The sequence below is a fragment of the Macaca fascicularis genome, chromosome 18 (genome assembly GCF_037993035.2).
Source record: "Macaca fascicularis isolate 582-1 chromosome 18, T2T-MFA8v1.1".
Lineage (NCBI taxonomy): Eukaryota > Metazoa > Chordata > Mammalia > Primates > Cercopithecidae > Macaca > Macaca fascicularis.
In genome coordinates, this window is record NC_088392.1 from 80,956,889 (window position 1) to 80,981,459 (window position 24,571).

Below are 24,571 nucleotides of genomic sequence, written 5' to 3' on the forward strand. Positions count from 1 at the left end.
GATTTTCTCCTCTTGCTGTCTCCTGCTGTATCCGGATGCTCGAACTTCCCTTAGGTACCACCGTTGGGTACCACCGTTGGGTACCAGTGTGGTGCCTCAGTATGGTGCCTGATTATGATGATGGAAAGTCAATGTGATTGCAAAAATAACAGTGAATCTTTGTTGGACGTTCTATTGTTTCCAAATTTCCTATTACATAAAAATACATAATATCTTTTGCAGACATAATTCCTCCCTTCTTCTTTTTTTTTTTCTTAGATGGAGTTTCGCTCTTGTTGCCCAGGCTGGAGCGCAATGGTGCGATCTCAGCTCACTGCAACCCTCGTCTCCCAGGTTCAAGCGATTCTCCTGCTTCTGCCTCCTGAGTAGCTGGGGTTACAGGCATGCGCCACCACGCCTGGCTAACTTTGTTTTTAGTAGAGACAGGGTTTCTCCATGTTGGTCAGAATGGTCACGAACTCCCGACCTCAGGTGATCCACCCGCCTCAGCCTCCCAAAGTGCTGGGACTACAGGTGTGAGCCACTGCGCCTGGCCCACCTCCCTTCTTTTTAAGAATTTTTCCTGCCGGGCGCGGTGGCTCCAGCCTGTAATCCCAGCACTTTGGGAGGCCGAGACGGGCGGATCACGAGGTCAGGAGATCAAGACCATCCTGGCTAACACGGTGAAACCCCGTCTCTACTAAAAAATACAAAAAACTAGCCGGGCGAGGTGGCGGGCGCCTGTAGTCCCAGCTACTCGGGAGGCTGAGGCAGGAGAATGGCATGAACCCGGGAGGCGGGGCTTGCAGTGAGCCGAGATCCGGCCACTGCACTCCAGCCTGGGCGACAGAGCAAGACTCCGTCTCAAAAAAAAAAAAAAAAAAAAAAGAATTTTTCCTTTGGATAAATACCCAGAAGTGTAATTATTGGTCCAAAAGGTTATTATCTCCATTTGAGTTTGTCTAGAAGCAAACCCTGAGATGGAGATTTGAGCACGTGTCCTACATGGGAGGTGATGCCAGGAAACACTAGTAAGGGAGAGGGGAAGGGAAACAGGGAAAAGAAGAAAGCCAATGGCATGTTTATTAACAACCAGTTAGCACTGTGGGCAACAGGAGGGCTTCCAGCATGCTGGGAAACTCTCGGGGGCAGTAAAGAACATATTGTCAAAGTTTCCAAACCAAAGGGCAAGGAAACTCAGTTTTAGCCACAAACTCCCCACCTGTCATGGTTTGAAGACTGTTTCTAGAGCTAGTTAGCTCTCTGGCACTCCTACTTTGCCCTGTGTGTAATCTGAGCTTGTTTCCATGGCCAGAAAAAAAATTAAAGCAGAAAATAGCCTCTGGGTGTAGAAGTACGTGCTGCAGGTATGCGGGAAAGGTGCTTAAAGCACCTGCTGCCCTTTTTTTTTCTTTTGAGACAGGGTCTTGCTCTGTCACCTAGGCTGGAGTGCAGTGGTACAATCTCAGCTCACTCTTGGGCTCAAGTAATCCTCCCACCTCAGCCCCCTGAGTAGCTGGAACCACAGGCGTGTGCCACCATGACCAGTTAATTTTTGTATTTTTTGTAGAGAGGGGGTCTTGCCGTGTTGCCCAGGCTGTTCTTGAACTCCTGGACTCAAGTGATCCACCTGCCTTGACCTCCCACAGTGCTGGGACTACAGGTGTGAGCCACTGTGCCCAGCCAGATATTTTTATAGCTTTTGAAATCCACTGTTAAATTGCTGTATGAAAGAATAGAACCAACGTAATGCTATAGGCAGCAATTTAGAACTGTATGTTTGCCCACATCCCTATTAACCCTGGTAGTTGCAATTTTCTTAACAGAATGTCAAATGTACTTCACTGTTTTTTTCTTTTGCTTTCTTTTTTAAAATAAAAAAAAGTAATAGAGTCCTACTATATTGCCCAGGCTGGTCTTGAATTCCTGGGCTCAAGCCACACTCCCGCCTTGCCCTCCCCAAGTGCTGGCATTAAAGGCATGAGCCACTGCACTTGGCCTGGTTTCTTTTTATCCACAGCTACTTCCCACTTCTTACTATTATATGCTTAAGTACATATCAGGCTGTTTCTAAAATGAAATACTATCGTGTTAATAAAAAACACAAAAGAATTGATGTTGTTGCAAAAACATACTTTCTCCCGGGTGAAACAGAGTTCAGACAGTTTTTTTTTTTTTTTTTTTTTGAGGCGGAGTCTCGCTCTGTCGCCCAGGCTGGAGTGCCGTGGCGCGATCTCGGCTCACTGCAAGCTCCGCCTCCCGGGTTCCCGCCATTCTCCTGCCTCAGCCTCCCGAGGAGCTGGGACTACAGGCGCCGCCACCACGCCCGGCTAATTTTTTTGTATTTTGAGTGGAGACGGGGTTTCATTGTGTTAGCCAGGATGGTCTCGATCTCCTGACCTCGTGATCCGCCCGTCTCGGCCTCCCAAAGTGCTGGGATTACAGGCTTGAGCCACCGCGCCCGGCCCAGACAGTTTTAAGTAACATTTCTTTGGCTAGAAAAATTTACATGAAGTATATTGTATATTCTTGTTATGAGGAGACACATTCAAATCTCTGAATCTTAATGAATTCACAGCCATATGAATCATCATCTCTGAGCACCTTTCCCTTTCTGCTCTGGGGCTTCTCTGATGCTGTAACTTGCAACACCTAAACGAACACACCAGTCATTCAAACATTCTTAACTCAGATGTGCACAGGAGTTAGCACCAGTGGTGTCTCACTCTTCACCGATGTGGATTTCCCCTTTCACACCCCAGGCAGGCAATTATTTGATGTTGTTCTGTTTTGCTTTTGTTTTGTTTTGTTTTGAAACAAGGTCTTGCTCTGTTGCCCAGGCTGGAGGGCAATGGTGTGATCATGGCTCACTGCAGCCTTGACCTTCCGGGCTCAAGTGATCCTCCCGCCTCAGCCTCCTGAGTAGCTGGGACTACAGGTGCATGCCAACATGTCCAGCTAATTTAATACAAGTTTTTTTTGTAGAGATAAGGTCTCACTATGTTGCCCAGGCTGGTCTTGAAGTCATGAACTCAAGGGATCTTCCTGCCACGGCCTCCCAAAGTGCTGGGATTATAGATGTGAGCCACTGCACCGAGCCTCCAGGTGGCCGATTCTCAGCTGCATTTCTTAAGGCTCCTTAGAAAGTCCCAGTGGGGGCCAGGTGTGGTGACTCACGCCTGTAATCCCAGCACTTTGGGAGGTCAAGGCAGGTGGATCAGCTAAGGTCAGGAGTTAGAGGCCAGCTTGACCAACATGGTGAAATCCCATCTCTACTAAAAATACAAAAATTAGCTGAGTGTGGTGTTCGGCACCTGTAATCCCAGCGACTTAGGAGGCTGAGGCAGGAGAATCGCTTGAACCCAGGAGGCGGAGGTTGCAGTGAGCCAAGATCGTGCCATTGCACTCCAGCCTGGGCAACAGATGAGACTCTGTCTTAAAAAAAAAAGAAAAAAGAAAGAAAGTCGCGGTGTGAACAAGCATCATTTGTGCCTGGCGATGGACATGAGAAGGCTTTCTTATGTTTGCTTTTCCTCCTCACCCGTTCATCCCCCTTCCCTGCACTGCTGTGCTCTAGAAGCACTTTCCCAAATAAAGTCCTTGCATACAAGCCTTGCTCTCAGAGTCTGCTTTCCGGGAACTCAGGCTAAGGTAATTAGTCACAGACATGGGCCTAGGAAGCAGATTCTCAGGATGGGATTTTGGAGCTGGGAAACACAGAGCTAAGAAACACAGGCTGGAGTGAGTGGCATCTGGCAACATCACGATTGCTAAGGATCTCACCTTGGTGGCTTGGGATGAGGTGCAGGGGGAAGGTAAAGCATTGGGCTGTGTGGCAGCTCTGGCACCTAAGTGGTATTGGGGCGAGGGGAACTATAACGATTTTGGAGATTCCTGGTCTTTGTTAAATGCTCCGGAAGTCTTGAAAAAAAAAAGTGAAACAGGTTTCCGCCCGCACCTGTCAGCTTGAGGCAGGTGTGGAAGCAAAGGGGCTCCGTAACTACATTCAAGGAGACGCTCATCTTACTCATAGAGTGTGTGGATGAAAGTCAGGCACAGCACTGTGTTATTAGGAAAACAGAGATGAACGCACAGTCACAAGTGGTCTTGTCCTCAAATCATTGACTTGAGAAATACCTGGGTGGAATTAGACCAGCCTGAGAACCTTGCAACCCCAAGTTTTTTGGCTTCCCTGGGCCAGCGGATGCGCACCCCCATTCTTACTAGATTCACAGAAGCCCTCACATGAGAAAGCGTCTCAAACAATGCTGTGCTTCTCGAGAGCACCCCCTGCCACCACTTGTGACCTCTATACTGAGAAGCAGGGTCTGATCCCGACACAGCTTGGGCAGGAAACACAGTCCAAACTCCAGGCACAAATCCTATGTATCCAAAGAATTGTAAGACCTGGCTAATGTGGACCAACAGGAAGAAGAGGAAAATGGGCAATTATAAGGCTTAAGGTGTTGGGCCAAGAAAGAGGCAAATATAAGGATGAGTAGAGGAGGATTTATTGATATAGGAATATACTCCCTGCTTTGGGAGTCCCAGTGAGGGCATCTGAACCCACTTCTCATCCACTGCTCAGATAGTTTCCTGAAGCTTGGGCAGGATGATGCCCTACAATGAATGAGGTGAGGATGCTTTAGTTTCCTTGGCAGAATACTAGAAGAGCTCAGGGAAATTAGACATTAGAATAGGCTGAGTGTGTGGGATCACAGAACCCACTTCCTGGCTGTGCCCTTGGGGAAAACTCAGAGGAGACTCCCTTCATAAAGTGCAAAGACCTACAGGAGAAGGAGGCCTGACCATCTTTGAGAAGCTTGGTAGGAAGTGTGCTTTGTAGGCCAGAGCCAGCCAGTGGAAGACGCTGCCAATGGATGCCAGGTATCAATGGGCATGATGGGATTCTGAAATCACAGAGGGGAGGCAACAGCAGAAGGGGAATGAAGTTACTGTCATGGGCAGCAAGGCCAGCATGGCAGTTAAGCTGCTGTGACCTGCTAGGATCTGTGGGCTCCGTTCCAGGGGCTGAGATGGGTGAACAACAATTAGGTTGTGACTTGACTTGGACAATTTGAAAAAAAAAAAAAAAAAGAGGTGCTGGGAAGCTGAAGTTTGAAATTAGCCACTGCAATGGAAAATCACAATCCTTCGTTCAATTTCCAAAGCTAGATCTGTCCGTTCACAGATCTAATGCACACTGATTGAAGGGAAGCCTGCCAGTTCTCTGTAATGAAAGACTCTGCGCCACCACTAAAAGTACAGATGAAAAATATTACCCTAGTCCTTCACCAACAGAACCTACAGCCGCCCAGCAGCCCAGTGGTGCCAAGGAAATGGATAGAAAATCCGAGTTGAAACTTCAGATACCGTGGGACCTGAAATCCCATTTTGTTCCTCCAGTTATACTCAGGACTTTTGAAGGGCAGATGATACATGGACTTCTGACCCAAGGATACCCTGTGGTGGGTTCACTGGGTCCAGGAACATAGCCTGTCATTATTTTCTCAGCTCCCACATGTATAATTAGGATAGATAGATACCTAGTAGTTGACAGAAATCTTACAATGATTTCTTGACGTGTAGACATTGGGAGAAGACACAGGGGAGAAGTCCCTGAAAAATCAGAAGCAATGCTAGAAGGAATTGCAGAGATTAGCACCACCAGAAGCAACTTCAGAGGTGGAGGGTGGCGGTCCCCTTCAATTTACCGAAGTGGTGCTTACAAAAATTACATGGATTGTGGCAGATACGGGTGGACTACTGTAACCCTAACTAAATGGAGCCCTGCTGGGCGCGGTGGCTCACACCTGTAATCCCAGCACTTTGGGAGGTTGAGGCGGGCGGATCACCTGAGGTCAGGAGTTTGAGACCAGCCTGGCCATCACGGTGAAACCCCGTCTCTACTAAAGATACAAAAATTAGCTGGGTGTGGTGGTGCGCACCTGTAGTCCCAGCTACTCTGAAGTTTGAGGTAGGAGAATTACTTGAACCTGGGAGACGGAGGTTGCAGTGAGCAGAGATCACGCCACTGCACTCCAGCCTGGGTGACAGACTGAGACCCTGTCTCAAAAATAAATAAATGAATGAATAAATAGGCTGGGCGCGGTGGCTCATGCCTGTAACCCCAGCACTTTGGGAGGCCGAGGCGGGTGGATCACGAGGTCAGGAGTTTGAGACCAGCCTGACCAACATAATAAAAACCCGTCTCTACTAAAAATACAAAAATTAGCTGGGCATGGTGGTGCACGCCTGTAGTCCCAGCTGCTCAGGAGGCTGAGGTAGGAGAATCACTTGAACCTGGGAGGCAGAGGTTGTGGTGAGCTGAGATCAAGCCACTGCACTCCAGCCTGGACAACAGAGCGAGACTCCATCTCAATAAATAAATAAATAAATAAATAAAGCCCCAATCATAGGTGGTATGGACTGTAGTATGGACTGAACATTGTGGTATGTGGTATGAACAATCAACATAGTTTCCAAAGCTTGTTGTGTGACGTGGCTACTGAACCATTAATATCATACTTCTCAATATCCGCCGATAAAGAAGATCAAAATAGTTAGTTTTTACTTGGAATTAACAGCATTCATCACACTCACTGTCTTGCCCCAGAACCTCTACTTTCTGTCACAACATAGCCCACCCAGGTCTTGATCTTCTTGGAATCTGCAGAATGTCACATCAGCCCACTGTTTGAGGTTGTCATGTTAACTGGACCTGGTAAGCAGGAAGTCGCAAGTCCTCTGGCTGCCTTGGTAGGAAGTGTGCATCAGAGTGTAGGAGGTACACTGTAAATATTAAGACATCCAGGCCGGGCGCAGTGGCTCACTCCTGTAATCCCAGTACTTTGGGAGGCCAAGGTGGGCAGATCACCTGAGGTCAGGAGTTCGCGACCAGCCTGACCAACATGGAGAAACCCCGTCTCTACTAAAAATATAAAATTAGCCAGGCGTGGTGGTGCATGCGTATAATCTCAGCTACTTGGGAGGCTGAGGCAGGAGAATCGCTTGAACCCGGAAGGCGGAGGTTGTGGTGAGCTGAGATGACGCCATTGCACTCTAGCCTGGGCAACAAAAGTGAAACTCTGTCTTAAAAAAGGAAAAGAAAAAGAAAAAAGAAATCCATCTAGTTGGGTGTTGTGGTGCACACATGTAATCTCAACTACTCAGGAGGCTGAAGCAGGAGGATCCCTTGAGCCTAGCAAATGGAGGCTGCAGTGTGCCATACTGTACCACTGCCCTCCATCCTGAATGACAGAGTGGGACCCTGTCTTAGAAAAGAAAAGAAGAGAAGAGAAGAGAAGAGAAGAGAAGAGAAGAGAAAAGAAGGCCGGGCACGGTGGCTCAAGCCTGTAATCCTAGCACTTTGGGAGGCCCAGACGGGTGGATCACGAGGTCGGGAGATCGAGACCATCCTGGCTAACACGGTGAAACCCCGTCTCTACTAAAAAATACAAAAAACTAGCCGGGTGAGGTGGCGGATGCCTGTGGTCCCAGCTACTCGGGAGGCTGAGGCAGGAGAATGCCGTAAATCTGGGAGGCGGAGCTTGTGGTGAGCTGAGATCCGGCCACTGCACTCCAGCCTGGGCGACAGAGTGAGACTCCGTCTCAAAAAAAAAAAAAAAAAAAAATGCCGAGCATGAGATTGTGCACCTATAGTCCCAGCCACTTGGGAGGCTGAGGCACGAGGGTTGCTTTAGCCCAGGAGGTCGAGTCTGCAGTGAGCCATGACCATGCCACTGTACACCAGCCTGGGCGAGACTCTATATCTAAAAATTTAAATTTAAATTTAAAAGATGTTGTGATAAGCTAAGGTTAATTTATTATTGTTGTTGTTGTTGTTGTTGTTGTTGTTTTTTTTGAGACGGAGTCTCGCTCTGTCGCCCAGGCTGGAGTGCAGTGGTGCGATCTCGGCTCACTGCAAGCTCCGCCTCCCGGGTTCACGCCATTCTCCTGCCTCAGCCTCCCGAGTAGCTGGGACCACAGGCGCCCACAACCGCGCCCGGCTAATTTTTTGTATTTTTAGTAGAGACAGGGTTTCACTGTGGTCTCGATCTCCTGACCTTGTGATCCGCCCGCCTCGGCCTCCCAAAGTGCTGGGATTACAAGCGTGAGCCACCGTGCCCGGCTATTGTTGTTGTTATTTTGAGACATGATCTCACTCTGGCACTTAGGCTGAAGTGCAGTGGCGCAATCACAGCTTACTGCAGCTTTGACCTCCCCGGTTTAAGATATCCTCCCTCCTCAACCTCCTGAGTGATTGAAGCTACAGGCATGCCCCACCAAGCATAGCTAATTTTTTAGGTTTTTTTTTTTTTTTTTAGAGACAGGGTCTCCCTATATCGCCCAGGCTGTGTTGAACTCTTGGCCTCAAGTAATCCTCTTGCCTCAGCCTCCCAAAGTGCTGGGATTATAGGTATAAGCCGCCACACATGGCCTAGGCTTGTGTTTTAGTAGTTTCATTTAAATGTCCTGCTGCAATATATTTATTCAATCCCCTGTTGTTGGACATTTAGATTGTTTCCAACTTTTCACTATTAGAATAACAGTACAGGGCCGGGTGCTCACGCCTGTAATCCCAGCACTTTGAGAGGCCAAGGTGGGCAGATCACTTGAGACCAGGACTTGGAGACCAGCCTGGCCAAGATGGGGTAACTCCATCTCTACTAAAAATATAAAAATCAGCCAGGTATGGTGGCACGGGCTTGTAATCCCAGCTACTGGGGAAGTGGGGGCATGAGAATCGCTTGAACCCATGAGGTGGATGTTGCAGTGAGCTGAGATTGCACCACTGCACTCCAGCCTGAGCGACAGGCGAGACTCTGTCTCAAAAAATATACAAAACCACCCCCTCAAAAATAAATAAATAACAGTACAATTAAGAGCATTTGGATACCCGTTGTCCAGTTTCCTTACAGAGACACCGGACCCATCCCCTTCCAATCAGCAGTGCGCTCTGTGTGACTAGGGCAACCGAGTCTGGAAATACAAGTCAGCCTTGAACACCAGGGCCACTCCTGGTATGCAGCATCCTGGACAAATGCACACAGCTTGTTCTAATACAAATGTGTACACAACTTGTTTTTAAAATGTATTGCAGCCGGGCGCGGTGGCTCAAGCCTGTAATCCCAGCACTTTGGGAGGCCGAGACGGGCAGATCACAAGGTCAGGAGATCGAGACCATCCTGGCTAACACAGTGAAACCCCGTCTCTACTAAAAAAAATACAAAAAACTAGCCGGGCGAGGTGGCGGGCGCCTGTAGTCCCAGCTACTCGGGAGGCTGAGGCAGGAGAATGGCGGGAACCCGGGAGGCGGAGCTTGCAGTGAGCTGAGATCCGGCCACTGTACTCCAGCCTGGGCGACAGAGCGAGACTCCGTCTCAAAAAAAAAAAAAAAAAAAAATGTATTGCAACATTCATAGGCCCACATGATATATATAGATTTATTGATAAATTATGATGGATTTAGAATAATAGAGAGATAAGAGGGATTTCTGTATTTTACCATCCAGCCAATGCACATGAAGGTTCTCTGTAGTATCCAGGCACCATCGCTTCTTGCTCTTTTTTGTCAAGTGCCTCTCCCGGCTAAAGTCGTATCTCCAGGAGGAAAAGGTAGCAAAGCTATCAGCACTGCCCATGCTGTGGCTCTCAGGAACTCGTCTGTGCTGGAGCAGTGTTGACCTTCCTGTCTCTGCAGCTGCCTGGGACTTAGACCCCACTGGTGGCGTCCCCACTCGTGAGGCTGCAGCATCGCTTGCTGCCGTGCATGCTGGCTTCTGCTGATGCTCTCAAAGCTGCTTCTGGGCTTCCTTGATGATCACCAATGCCAGTCCTACCGGTAGGATGCAGGAGAATACAAAGGCTGGTGCCTCTTCTGGTCATTGTAAATTCACTACTTGGGATTTCATATCATGAAGGTAGAACAGAATCTTCCATCCATGTCTTTCCTTGAACTCTTTAGCATAATCACTGCAGTCTTAGAAGGTGATCTCTCTCCAGGTTGAGCCCAACCTGCTGTCCACACCCTGCCACCAGTGCAGTGGGGGGTAGCGAGGAGCCCACATCTTCCCAGCAAGCCAGAAACTCATCCTGAAGGACTTGAGCCTGACCAGGTAAAATGAGAGATGGTCACATTGACTGGAGGCAAGAGAGGACACCCACAGGTCCCATTAGCAGTGGATAGCAAAGGTCACCACGTCCTCAGAGGACACAGCACGCGGCCTGCCGAGGGGCCGAAGCAACCCCTTTGGGTGCCAGAGGCAGGGGCATAGGGTATAGGACACTGCGGCCCCCCCCCCACTGCCCTCAGGTCCTGTGGCCCATTGGCAGCATTGCACCCAGATGGGCCACGCTGGTCCGCACACATGCCTGTCAGTAACTCAGTGCTCTGAGCTGGTCAGGAACCTGAGGCAATCAAGAGTCACCACAGCCAGTGTGTCGGCGACACTGTGGTGGCCCGGCCACTTGAGATTCAGGGGGAGAGGCAATGTGCCAGTAAGAGCTTGCATGGACTCACTGCCCTCTGGGAACAGGGAGTCTTCCCCACCCTCTTCCCACCCCTCCAGCCCTGGCCAGCACTTTGGGCTGTGGATCTGCACTCAGGGTGGGAAGCAGAGGGTGAGAGTGTGCTCTGAAGGGAGAAATGGGTACAGAAACCCCGAGAGTCCTGGTCTGGGCCTGGGGTACCCATCCAGTCAGCCAGGCCCAGTGGGGGCTTGGAACATGTTACAAAGGTGGCACAAAGCAGGCTTCCGAGGCACAGCACCTGCGTCTAAAGGCTGAGTCCTACCTGCAGCAGTCGCTGAATGGTGACTTTTTCGGTCCATTCACCCTAGCGAGGGGTTGTTCTTATTACCACTGCTGGGGGAGGGAGCGAGGGTAGAAAGTCTTGTGCCTTCCAGCCAGGGGTGCCCCAGCACTCTGTTTAGCCAGACTGTTAGTAAATGTACAGTAGCTTATAGAATAAAGAAAGGGAAGTTCGGGAACACACTGTCCCCATCCACTAAAAATAACTTTGAATGCTTATTTTTTAGTAATACTCTTTTAGCTCTAGATTTGCTTCATAGGCTCTTGAATCCTTGACTCTCTCCAGCTAAGCTCTGATACTAACTTTTAAAATGCTATTCTAAGGAAGGCTAATGTTTTTACAAGGTTTGCCAAAATAGATAGGGATGACTTTTTAAAATAACAGTTCCAGGAAATATGTAATGACTTTTTTTAAACAAAGGATTCAGAATCTGGGTTGTGGAAAATGCTGTATTGATGCTTCCTACAACATTTTTGGGAATGTTTTAAAATGAAAGTAATGATTTAATTAACAAAAATATGTGGCTTAAGGGACTGCTTGTGGGGGGCTTGGGATTGTTTAAAGCGAATTTTTCGGCTGAGCGCGGTGGCTCACGCCTGTAATCCTAGCACTTTGGGAGGCCGAGACGGGCGGATCACCTGAGGTCAGGAGTTCGAGACCAGCCTGATCAATATGGTGAAACCCTGTCTCTACTAAAAATACAAATATTAGCCAGGCATGGCGGCAGTTGCTTGTAGTCCCAGATATTCAGGAGGCTGAGACTCGGAGGTGGAGGTTGCAGGGAGCTGAGATCGTGCCACTGTGCTCCAACCTGGGCGACAGAGCGAGATTCTGTCTCAAAAAATAAAATAAAATAAATAAATAAACCTAATTTTTTAAATCTTTTACAAGTGGGAAAGAAATTTTCCATACATTATGAGAGTGAACAGTAATTGTTTCTTCGTTACATGGATTTTTAAAATCGCTCAAATTTTAAGTCTTTACCCATCCTGGGTTTTTAGACTCTAGGATCAGCTTTCTTTTTTTTTTTTTTTTTTTTTTTTTTTTTTTGAGACGGAGTCTCGCTCTGTCACCCAGGCTGGAGTGCAGTGGCCGGATCTCAGCTCACTGCAAGCTCCGCCTCCCGGGTTCACGCCATTCTCCTGCCTCAGCCTCCCGAGTAGCTGGGACTACAGGCGCCGCCACCTCGCCCGGCTAAGTTTTTGTATTTTTAGTAGAGACGGGGTTTCACTGTGTTAGCCGGGACGGTCTCGATCTCCTGACCTCGTGATCCGCCCGTCTCGGCCTCCCAAAGTGCTGGGATTACAGGCTTGAGCCACCGCGCCCGGCCGGATCAGCTTTCAAATGAAAACTTTATGCAAGCAGGTTTGCCTTTCTAATGTTTTTCCAAGGAAGAAAAAAGAGGAGACAGGAAGGAAGGAAGGAAGGAAGGAAGGAAGGAAGGAAGGAAGGAAGGAAGGAAGGAAGGAAGGAAGGAAGGAGGGAGGGAGGGAGGGAGGGAGGGAGGGAGGGAGGGAGGGAGGGAAGGAAGGAGGAAGGGAGGGAAGTAAAGAAGAAGAGATGAAGGGAGAGAAAGAAAATATAAGCTTCTGGATTCATAATTACAGACCCTAGCTAACCATATCCACTTTATGTCTGTGTTTAAAGGACAGGACAAACAGACGACGCTTTCAGCATGAATTCTCCGTGACACCGCCTTGCCAAGACTACTTGTATGTTACTCTCTGCTTTACATGGCTAGGTTGTTTGAGGGCAGGAGTTGGTGAGAATTAGTTTGGAAAACTGACTTCTCTCATTCAGACACAGCTTTTCTGGAGCAGAGTTTTTCAGAACATTTACTGGCAGCATAACATAGATGATGTCACAGAAGTAATTCCTGCACTGCCGAGCTGCTTACTTCCCCTGTTAAACGCTGCCCTGACGTCAGCGGCCCACGCCAGGAAGACTGCCAGAGCTGTGCTGCATTCACAGAGACTCCTCACCACCCCCAGGAACGCCACTTTTCAGTAACATTAATTTCAAATTATAAGTTATATTGTTCTAATCAAGACTTGATTTACTTGAGATTTGAAATTTTAACTAAAACTTTTAGAAGTTAATTCATTTCAAATGATAGAGCCTGATCTCATGACACCAATGTCATCTATAGTAGGGCTGGGAAAAGACATGCAGTTGTGGTTTTCATATGTTTGTTTGCCACATGCAACATATAAAAAGCAAGGTGGTACTGAAAAATACAGAATAATCAAGAATGTTAGCATTTTTTAGGAATGCATATTCCCTGCCCTCAGAAAGATGTTTTAAAAAGGTATATAATTCCTTTTTATTTCTTTTTTGTTGTTGTTGTTGTTTTGAGACAGAGTCTCACTCTGTCGCCCAGGCTGGAGTGCAGTGGCGTGATCTTGGCTCACTGCAAGACTCCCGGGTAGCTGGGACCACAGGGACTTGCCACCACACCTGGCTAAATTATTGTATTTTTAGTAGAGACGGAGTTTCACTGTGTTAGCTAGGATGGTCTGGATCTCCTGACCTTGTGATCCGCCCACCTAGGCCTCCTAAAGTGCTGGGATTACAGGTGTGAGCCACCGTGCCCGGCTACTTCCTTTATATTTCTAGTCCTAATTTTCAACATGTTTTGGATATAAAATGGCATTTTGTTATACCTTAAAGGTCTTTTTATAGTTCTGTTATTCTAAGAATTCATAGCTCTCATCAAAGGAGAGAACTGGACACAGGACTTTAGTGGCCAAGAAAGCCCTTCGCTATTAACACTCTTATTCACGTTATATTGCAGTACTGTGTGGGGATGAGTGAATATCTGGACTTAGAAGGTACTCTGCTATTTTAAGGATGAGGAGCACCAGTTCATTTTCAGTAAATCTACTGTCAGAAATCATTCTGTTCACATCACTATCAAACATAAATCCAGCCAGGCGCGGTGGCTCACGCCTGTAATCTCAGCACTTTGGGACCCCGTCGCAGGTGGATCACGGGGTCAGGAGATCGAGACCATCCTGGCTAACACGGTGAAACCTCGTCTCTACTAAAAATACAAAAAATTAGCCAGGCGTGGTGGCATGCCGCCTGTAGTTCCAGTTACTCAGGAGGCTGAGGCAGGAGAATAGCTTGAATCTGGGAGGCAGAGGTTGCAGTGAGCCATCTGGCCACTGCACTCCAGCAGCCTGGGCAACAGAGCAAGACTCCATGTCAAAAAAAAAAAAGAAGAAGAAGAAGAAGAAAAGAAAAAGTCCCAGACACGAGTGCCTTCTGTTTTATCGGTTTTTTGTTTGTTTGTTTGTTTGTTTGTTTGTTTGTTGAGACTGAGTCTCCCACTGTCACTCAGGCTGGCGTGCAGTGGTATAATCTTGGCTCACTGAAACCTCTGCCTCCCGGGTTCAAGCGATTCTCCTGCCTCAGCCTCCCGAGTAACTGGGATTACAGGCGCCCGCCACCACGCCTGGCTAATTTTTGTATTTTTAGTAGAGATGGCGTTTCGCTATGTTGGCCAGGCTGGTCTCGAACTCCTGACCTCAAGTGATTCGCCTGCTTCGGCCTCCCAAAGTGCTGGGATTACAGGCGAGAGCCACCACACCCGGCCAATACTATTTTTTAATTCTAGCTAATATGTACAAATTTTATTGATCTAGATGTACTTTAGAATAAATTTTAAAAGTCCATCAAAATCTTATTGGTCGAAACTCTTTTAAACATATAGATTAATTTGGGGGAAATTGCCTTTACAGTATTTAATCTTCCTTTCCATTTGTTCCAATCATCTGTGCAGAGTGCAGGGCTTATAGAACTCTCCTCACATGAATTCTACAGAATTTTTCTTTTTTTTTTTTTTTTTTTTTTTTTTTGAGACGGAGTCTCACGCTGTTGCCCAGGCTGGAGTGCAGTGGCGTGATCTCGGCTCACTGCAAGCTCCGCCTCCCGGGTTCCCGCCATTCTCCTGCCTCAGCCTCCTGAGTAGCTGGGACTACAAGCGCCCGCCACCGCGCCCGGCTAATTTTTTGTATTTTTAGTAGAGACGGGGTTTCACTGTGGTCTCGATCTCCTGACCTTGTGATCCGCCCGCCTCGGCCTCCCAAAGTGCTGGGATTACAGGCTTGAGCCACCGCGCCCGGCTCAGAATTTTTCTTAATAATAACAGCCAATACGAATTGGACTCTTATTATAGCAGAAACTGTTTCGAGTACTTGAAGTGTATTAACATTTTAATCCACAACCTTATAGATAGTTGCATCGATTAATATTATTCCTACATAGGAGCCGGCTTCTTGGCGGACGGGGAGGCCCAGCGTCCCCAGGCGAACGGGCTGCAAGTTGGGGGAGGCCGGGTGCGGCCCCGCGAGTGGGCGGGGGCGGGAGCGGGCCCGCGCTGCGCTCCTGCCTGGTCTAGTCGCCTCGAAGGCTGCAGGCGCGGCGTGGCTCGCCCCCGGGGACTTGCCAGCCGCGAGTGGGGCCCAACTAGCTCTTCACCACGCTCCACTGCATCGGCACGGGCTGGTTCTGGGAGGGGCGCAAGGGCACCGATCCCCGCGCCAAGGAGGTGACGGCCGTTAGGGCAGTGGACCCGGAGGAGGCCGAGGACGCCCACAGGAGACCCCTGCGCTCAGCTGCGCTGCAGCCCCCAGTCCACGCTGCTCCTGCCGCCCGCTGTGGGTTTCCCGCGGAGGGCCAGAGCGGCGGCAGCCCGCAAGACTTGCAGAACTCGGTGCCCCCGGAGGAGACCTGCCCGCCACCGCCCTGGGGAGGTCCCAGAGGGCCTCTGCCGTCTGCACTCCCAACGCAAGAAACTCCCGCGACGCGAAGCCGCCAGCGTGCTGCCTCAGAGCAGGGCGACGCGGAGCCGGCGGACCCCGGGGTGGCGGGGCAGCCCACAGACGCGCAGGCCGACTGGAGCAGCTCTTGCAGCCCCTCCTGGAGGGCGTCGGAGGTCGCCGGCCGCGGCCTGCGGCTTCCAGACAGGCTTCTGGCGCCTGGGGATCGCGGCCATCGGACTGGCCAAGGAGGAGCCCTCGCCCTCCGACCTGCCCGCGCGCGCGCCCCGTGCCTGATCTCCAAGAACAGCCCGTCCGCGCCGGGGGACCGCGGCAAGCCCTTGGAGGAGGCGGCAGGCCTGGCCAGACCGGGACCCGCGTCCCGCCACCTATCGAGGAGCTCCGGTAGCGCAAGGCGACCGCGCGCTCCGCCGACACCCTTTCTTCCGGGGTTCACGGGCGCCGCCGGCGCTGGAAGTCCCAGGGGCACCGCGAGGAGCGCAGCTCCCAGGATCCTGACATCGTCAGTGCGCAGAGCACGCGGTCAGGCCTCCCCCTACCCCGGCATCCCTCACAAACCCGCGGAGTCCACGCAGCGAGCTGCGCGGGAGGCCCGGTGTTCGTCCACGCCGGGCGGCTGGCCTTCCGGGAGCGCAGACAAAAGTGCAGGCAGAGCTGCGGCCACGAGGCCCGCCTCGGAGCTCCACGAGCTGGCGCTGCACACGGCGGAATCCCCGCGACGTGGGCCCGCGCAGCCGGGGACAGAGGGAGTCTGAGCTCCGTGACAGCGGTGCTGACCTGGAGGTGCCTCGTGCGCGTTGGGCCTGCAGGCCTCGTCTCCTCCCACCCCTGCGCTGCGCTGCGCTGCGCTGCACGCGGGGACGCGGGGCCCTGCGACCAGCTCCCCTCCCCTCCCGGCCCCGCTGCAGCCACACCAGGCAGCGGAGCCCGACCCGTCTGCGGACCCGCTCGGCCCGGTGACTGCTCAGACCAAGGAACACAGCAACCATTGGGCAGCTCTGCCTCCTCCTTCCACGGGTCGTTGGGGAGGCGACAGGGCAGCCCCCAGAGGAGCGCCCTGGCCGGGCCTTCTTCCCCTGCCCCGGGCCGCGGTGCTCTCCGCCCGTGGTGGCCATAGATTTGCCTTGTGGTGTTGGCTCAGGAGCTGTGTCTGCTCATAAGTACTTGTGTCACCCAGAATGTTTTGTTTTTTAAGAAAATTGGTCTTTTCAGTTGGGTGCTGAATGGTTTTCCAAATCATGTCTCGGATTATAACAGAGAACATGGCGGCCCAGAGGGAAGAGACACAGATGCTGTCATCTAGAGCAAGTGGGATGAGATTGTTGATAACTTTGATGATATGAACGTAAAGGAGTCTCTTCTTCGGGGCATCTATGCTTATGGTTTTGAGAAGCCTTCAGCCATTCGACAGAGAGCTAGTATTTTCTTTTTTTCTTTTTTTTTTTTTTTTTGAGACGGAGTCTCGCTCTGTCGCCCAGGCTGGAGTGCAGTGGCCGGATCTCAGCTCACTGCAAGCTGCGCCTCCCGGGTTTACGCCATTCTCCTGCCTCAGCCTCCCGAGTAGCTGGGACTACAGGCGCCGCCACCTCGCCCGGCTAATTTTTTGTGGTTTTTTTAGTGGAGACGGGGTTTCGCCGCGTTAGCCAGGATGGTCTCAATATCCTGACCTTGTGATCCGCCCGTCTCGGCCTCCCAAAGTGCTGGGATTACAGGCTTGAGCCACCGCGCCCGGCCGAGAGCTAGTATTTTCTGCATTAAAGATCCAAAAAGTAATTCCGGCACCGACTACATGGGAGCCTGCACTGTCTTGCTTGCACTGGTGGAACAAATGTTCGAAATGAAAGGCAGAAACTGCAGGCTGAAGCATCACATACTGTTGTTGGTACACCAGGGAGAGTGTTTGCTTTGTTAAACAGAAGATATTTTCTCCAAAATGGATCAAAACCTGTGTTTTGGATGAAGCAGATGAAATGTTGAACCAAGGATTTAAGAATCAAATCAATGAGATTTTCCAAAAATTAAATACAAGTATTCAGGTTGTGTTGCTTTCTGCCACAGTGCCAACTGATATGGTGGAAGTGACCAAAAAATTCATGAGAGATCCAATTTGAATTCTGGTGAAAAAGGAAGAATTTAACCTTGAAGGAATCCGTTTTATATTAATCTTGAGAGAGAGTAATGGAAGTTGGAGACACTCTGTGACTTGTATGAGACACTGACCATTACACGGGCTGTTATTTTTCTCAATACAAAGCACTCTGTCAACTGGCTGACTGAGCAAATGCATGCCACAGACCTCACAGTTTCTGCTCTGCGTGGCGACATGGACGAGAAGGAGAGAGATGTCAACATGAAGGAATTCCGATCAGGGTCAGCCCATGTTCTGATCACTACTGATTTGTTGGCTTTTGGGATTGATGTGCAATAAGTGTCTTTGGTTATAAACTATGATCCATCTACCAATTGTGACAACATTTGCAGAACTGGCAGAGGTGGTTGATTTAGGAAGAAAGGTGTGGCTATAAACTTTGTTACTGAAGAAGACAAGAGGATTCTTGGTGACACGGACACTTTCCATACAGTACTACAGTGGAGGAAATGCCCATGAATGTGGCTGGCCTTATTTAATTCCTGGCATGAGACAGTTTTGGATGCAGGGCTCAATGTTGTTGAATGGGTGATCACAACCTGCATTATGCCTCTTTCTCTGGGAATATTTGAATCTTGTCTCAATACTCATAATGGACCAGAAATACAGATTTTGATAGCAAAGTGGCATTAGTCATGAGGTCTTGTGAGGAAAGTCATTGGCTTTATCCTCTTTAGATGGGTATAAAAGATGGGGTCTGTAAAATCTTTCTTCTTTAGAAATTTATTTCACAGTTCTGTAGAAATGGTTGTATTCAATGTTCTCTATCATTTAATAATATACTTGTGGACTAAAAGATACAAGTGCTGTATAAAATCAGCTAACTATGTTACATGACCATATCTGTCTTTACTGCGTTTGTCATTAGCCTGAGTAGAAAGGCCTTTCAAATTGTTTTTAAAGAAAGCATTTGAATGCATTTTGTTTGGTATTGTGTTTTTTATTTTTTTGTTGTGAGACCGTGTCCCACTCTGTCACCCAGGCTGGAATGCAGTGGTGCCATCTTGGCTCACTGCAGCGTCGACCTCTTGGACTCAAGTGATCCTTCCACCTCAGCCTCCCCAGTAGCTGGGACTACAGGCACTGGCCACCACACATGGCTAATTTTTGCATATATTGTAGATACAGGGTTTCACCATGTTTCCCAGGCTGGTCTTGAACTCCGGGACTCAAGGAGTCTGCCCACCTTGGCCTCCCAAAGTGCTGGGATTACAGGTGTGATTACTGGCACCCAGCCTTTGGTATTGTATTTATTCAATAAAGTATTTAATTAGTGCTAAAAGAAAAAAAGACAATTGAACTTGTTTCCTTACATATTCTTAGGTTAAGATGTTTTCATAAAACATTGAGAGGCCTCTGCCAACTTCAATGAAGACTTGACTTGGAAAAAAAAAATATACACACACACACACACACACATAATTCCTATATAATTTATATTTTTGTTGCCATGTTGAGTAGGATGATTCCCGTTTGCATTTTCTAGTTGAATAATGCTGATATAGGAAAGCTATTGATTTTTGTAAATGTGTTTTGTAACTGGTGCATATCTCTTTTTTGTTTTAACAGGTTGAAGAATCCTGGGCAACATGGCAAGATCCCACCTCTACAGGAAATTTAAAAAATTAGCCAGGCACAGTGGCATGGAGTGAAGTCCCAACTACTCCAGAGGCTCAGTGGGAAGATTGATTGAACCCAGGAGTTTGAGGTTGTACTGAGCTATGATAGCACCACTGAGCTCCAGCTTGGGTAATAGAGCAAGACCCTGTCTCAAGAAACAAACAAACAAAAAACAACAAATAAGTTAAAGAAAGTACCAGCCTGTAATCCCAGCACTTTGGGAGGCCGAGGTGGGCGGATCACGAGATCAGGAGATCAAGACCATTATGGTTAACACAGTGAAACCCTGTCTCTACTAAAAATACAAAAAAATTAGCCGGGTGTGGTAGCGGGCGCCTGTAGTCCCAGCTACTCAGGAGGCTGAGGCAGGAGAACGGCGTGAACCTGGGAGGCGGAGCTTGCACTGAGCTGAGATCCGGCCACTGCACTCCAGCCTGGGCGACAGAGCGAGACTCCGTCTCAAAAAAAAAAATAAATAAATAAAATAAAAGACTGTAATTAGGCTTTGATAGTCTAAGACAAAGAGAAGTGAGGAAGACCCAACGTGGGTGAATTTCTGCAGTGCTGTGTTCTTAAAACCTGGGTTTTAGCGTGCACGTCTTCCTCTCTATAATTTCACTATAGTTTGAGATAAGGAGGTGCGATGTTGTTGTCTGAAGGTGGCTTCTGAGTCCATGATTCTGTGAATTTCTTATCTGAGTCTCAAAAAGCTTTAAATTCTCAGTGTGTTGAGAAAAAAACTCAAAAGAAAATTATATGGATGACTCCCCAGACTCAAAAGTAGTAATATTTGCCTTTTCTTTTTCTTTTATTTTTGTCCAAGATGGAGTCTTGCTCTGCACCCAGCCTGGAAGGCAGTGGCACAATCTTGGCTCACTGCAACTTCTGCCTCCTGGGTTCAAGCAATTCTCCTGCCTCAGCCTCCTGAGTAGCTGGGATTACAGGCGTGTGCCACCACGCCCAGCTAATTTTTGTATTTTTAGTAGAGATGGGGTATTTTTAGTAAAGACCATGTTGGCCAGGCTGGTCTCGAACTCCTGACCTCAGGTGACCCACCCACCTAGGCCTCCCAAAGTGCTGGGATTACAGGCGTGAGCCACTGCGCCCAGCCTGCCTTTTCTTTTAAAGTCTGTTTTAAGTTGTGCTAAGGCTTTATTTCAAGGTATCTCATAAATGCTACCTTTCTCCTTAATATTTTCACTTTGTTTTGTTTGTTTGTTTTTTGAGACGGAGTCTCGCTCTGTCGCCCAGGCTAGAATGCAGTGGCTGGATCTCAGCTCACTGCAAGCTCCGCCTCCCGGGTTTACACCATTCTCCTGCCTCAGCCTCCTGAGTAGCTAGGAGTATAGGCGCCCGCCACCTCGCCCGGCTAGTTTTTTGTATTTTTTAGTAGAGACGGGGTTTCACCGTGTTAGCCAGGATGGTCTCGATCTCCTGATCTCGTGATCCGCCCGTCTCAGCCTCCCAAAGTGCTGGGATTACAGGCTTGAGCCACCATGCCCGGCCAATATTTTCACTTTGTTAGCTACACTAGAATTAACTCAGACCTGTTAGCAATGAGACTATCATGTTCTTCCATTCTCCTGAAGTTGCCCATTCTCAGGCAGAGATTGTGACAGTGTTATGAGGTGGTGCCATTTCTGGTTTCATTTGTTTGTTTGTTTTGTTTTTTATGAGACAGAGCCTTGCTCTGTCACCCAGGCTGAAGTGCAGTGATGCGATCTTGGCTCACTGCAATCTCCACCTCCTAGGTTCAAGCGATTCTCTTGCCTCAGCCTCCCTAGTAACTGGGGATACAGGCATACACCACCACGACTGGCTAATTTTTGTAATTTTAGTAGAGATGGGTTTCACTATATTGGCCAGGCTGGTCTTGAACTTCTGACCTTAAGTGATGCACCTGCCTCAGCCTCCCAAAGTGTTGGGATTACAGGCGTGAGCCACTGCACCCAGCCCATTTCTGGTACCTAAAGCTTTTGTGTTTCTTTCTCTCTCCTCCTAGTCTAACACTTTTAGAAATTTTATCATTTCTTTTTTCTTATAATGAAATACTGAACTCCAGCTTTTCATAACATGCCAGGCGTGTAACCAAAAAGGTGCTTTCTCCTTCTGCTTGGAAATTATAACCTTTCTTTCTTTAGGACAACTCTGTCTCACAGGCTTATGTTTATGATCTACAAATCTTTATGGTAGTCTCAACTCAGAGTTGCCTTTAAAACAGGGTCTACCAGCCATGTAAGTTATTTGAGTTCACGTAGACACACAGGAAAGGTTGATTGTACTGAGCTCAGGCAGGTCCATTTGTTGAACTGAAAGCCTGAATCTAGCCAGTGATATTTCCACCCCAATTCTGTTGAGAATTAGTTAATAACCTTCAGCTTGGTATAATGCTTGTAAAATTTATTAGATTTGAATAAATAAATTGGAGAGAACCCTGACTTGGAAATTCACACATACATATATGCTACTATGGGAGAGAAAGGTACAATGAACTGTGAGTTTGTAAAATGTCACATTAAAGAATCATTATTTTGGCCGGGCGCGGTGGCTCAAGCCTGTAATCCCAGCACTTTGGGAGCCCGAGACGGGCAGATCACGAGGTCAGGAGATCGAGACCATCCTGGTTAACACGGTGAAACCCCGTCTCTACTAAAAAATACAAAAAACTAGCCGGGCGAGGTGGCGGGCGCCTGTAGTCCCAGCTACTCGGGAGGCTGAGGCAGGAGAATGGCGTGAACCCGGGAGGCGGAGCTTGCAGTGAGCTGAGATCCGGCCACTGCACTCCAGCCTGGGTGACAGAGCGAGACTCCGTCTCAAAAAAAAAAAAAAAAAAATCATTATTTTAAAACTTTAGTGACTTTAGGCCGGGCGCGGTGGCTCAAGCCTGTAATCCCAGCACTTTGGGAGGCCGAGACGGGCGGATCACGAGGTCAGGAGATCGAGACCATCCTGGCTAACACGGTGAAACCCCGTCTCTACTAAAAATACAAAAAACTAGCCAGGCGAGGTGGCGGGCGCCTGTAGTCCCAGCTACTCAGGAGGCTGAGGCAGGAGAATGGCATAAACCTGGGAGGTGGAGCTTGCAGTGAGCTGAGATCCGGCCACTGCACTCCAACCTGGGCGACAGAGCGAGACTCCGTCTCAAAAAAAAAAAAAAAAAACTTTAGTGACTTTAATAAAAGCTGCTAAAAAATAAACTCAAGCTGGATCAAGGATTTAAATCTAAGACCTGAAACTATAAAACTTCTGAAAGATAACGTCAGAAAAACCCTTCTAGACGTTGACTTAGGCAAAGATTTCATGACCAAGAACCCAAAAGCAAACGCAATAAAAGCAAAGATAAATTGCTGGGACTTAATTAAACTAAAGAGCTTTTGCACAGCAAAAGGAACAGTCAGCAGAGTAAACAGGCAATCCACAGAGTGGGAGAAAATCTTCACAAGCTATACATTTGCAAAGGACTATTATCCAGAATCTATAAAGAACTCAAACAAATTAGCAAGAAAAAAAAATCCCATCAAAAAGTGGGCTAAAGGACATGAATACACAATTCTCAAAAGGAGATATACAAATGGCCAACAAACATGTGAAAAAATGCCTAACATCACTAATTATCAGGGAAATGCAAATCAAAACCACAATGCGATACCACAATCCTGCAAGAATGGCCATAACAATTGAAAAATAATAGATGTTGGTGTGGATGCGGTGAACGGGGAACACTTCTACACTGCTGGCAGGAATGTAAACTAGTACAGCCACTATGGAAAACAGTGTGGAGATTCCTTAAAGAATTAAAAGTGGAACTATCACCATTTGATCCAGCAATCCCACCACTGGGTATCTATCAGAGGAAAATAGTCATTATACAAAAAATGTATTTACACATGCATGTTTATAGCAGTGCACAATTCACAATTGCAAAAACATGGAACCAAACCAAATGCCCATCAATCAACAAGTGGATAAAGAACTGTGATACACACACACACACACACACACACACACACACACACACACACACACAATAGAATACTACTCAGTCATAAAAAGGAATGAATTAATGGCATTTGCAGCAACCTGGATGAGACTTGGAGGCTGTTATTCTAAGTGAAGTAACTCAGGAATGGAAAACCAAACATCATATGTTCTCACGAATAAGTGGGAGCTAAGCTATGAGGATGCAAAGGCGCAAGAATAATGCAATGGACTTTGGGGGCTCGGGGGAAAGGGTGGGAAGGGGATGAGGGATAAAACACTACAAATTAGACCAGGTGCGGTGGCTCATGCCTGTAATCCCAGCACTTTGGGAGGCTGAGGTGGGTGAATCACCTGAAATCAGGAGTTCAAGACCAGCCTGCCCAACATGGTGAAACCCCATCTCTACTAAAAAAACAAAAATTAGCCAGGTGTGGTAGAAAGCACCTGTAATCCCAGCTACTTGGCAGGCTGAGGCAGGAGAATCGCTTGAACCTGGGAGACAGAGGTTGCAGTGAGCCGAGATAGTGCCACTGCACTCCAGCCTGGGTGACAGAGCCAGACTCAGTAAAAAATAAACAAACCCAACCTACAAATTGGGTGCAGTGTATACTGCTCGGATGATAGGTGCACCCAAATCTCACAAATCACCCCTAAAGAACATATTCATGTAACCAGACACCACCTGTTTCCCAGTAACCTATGGAAATAAAAATTTAAAAATAAACAAATAAAAGCTGCTAAAACCACGCAGCCTCCTTCACAGTGAAAAAGGTGTTGTGTTTTCCACGCCCATTTGCAAACTTTGTGCCAAACTAAATGTTAACAAGAACTTTAAAGAAAAGTTTCACCTCCAAACCGCCGTGCTCTGAAAGTGCAAAAACGGCAAAAAGTCAAACACAAACAAGCCTAAAGCTTTGTGAGGTCAGAAGAAACCATAGGTCATAGAAAAATACACTTTCCCTTTCACGCTCTCGGTGTCATACTTGGGGGCTGTCATGAGAGCGAGGGTGTCTGGGCTTAATACAGTCACCGTGCAGCACCTAAGCCATGATACCTCAGCCATCTGCGGGTAGCACGAGGACGACGCTGAACAGGGATGGAGTGTGCACATCACTGAGAGCGTTTTTATGTTGACTTTCCTCTCTGCATCAGCACCAGAACGTCTTCCTGTTAGCTTCAGTGGTCTCTGTGTTGTCAAGGAAAATGACCCATAGTAACTGTCTACTCATCAGCTTTGCCTGAGTC

The 24,571-nt window shown here is 48.3% G+C and overlaps 1 protein-coding gene across 14 annotated transcripts in view; it reads right to left on the bottom strand.

Moving 5' to 3' along the window:
• Window positions 1–24,571, bottom strand: part of PTPN2 (protein tyrosine phosphatase non-receptor type 2) — a 155,048-nt gene that overhangs the window by 109,474 nt on the left and 21,003 nt on the right. The window contains exon 4 of one of the 14 annotated variants that reach the window (XR_012427357.1): window positions 9,958–10,089. The exons of 12 other annotated variants lie outside the window; for them this stretch is intronic. The gene's annotated coding sequence lies outside the window, so the exon portion shown is untranslated. Of the gene's footprint in view, window positions 1–9,957; window positions 10,090–23,221; window positions 24,513–24,571 lie in introns of those variants that run through there. One more of the 14 variants, XR_012427355.1, reaches the window with a different exon arrangement.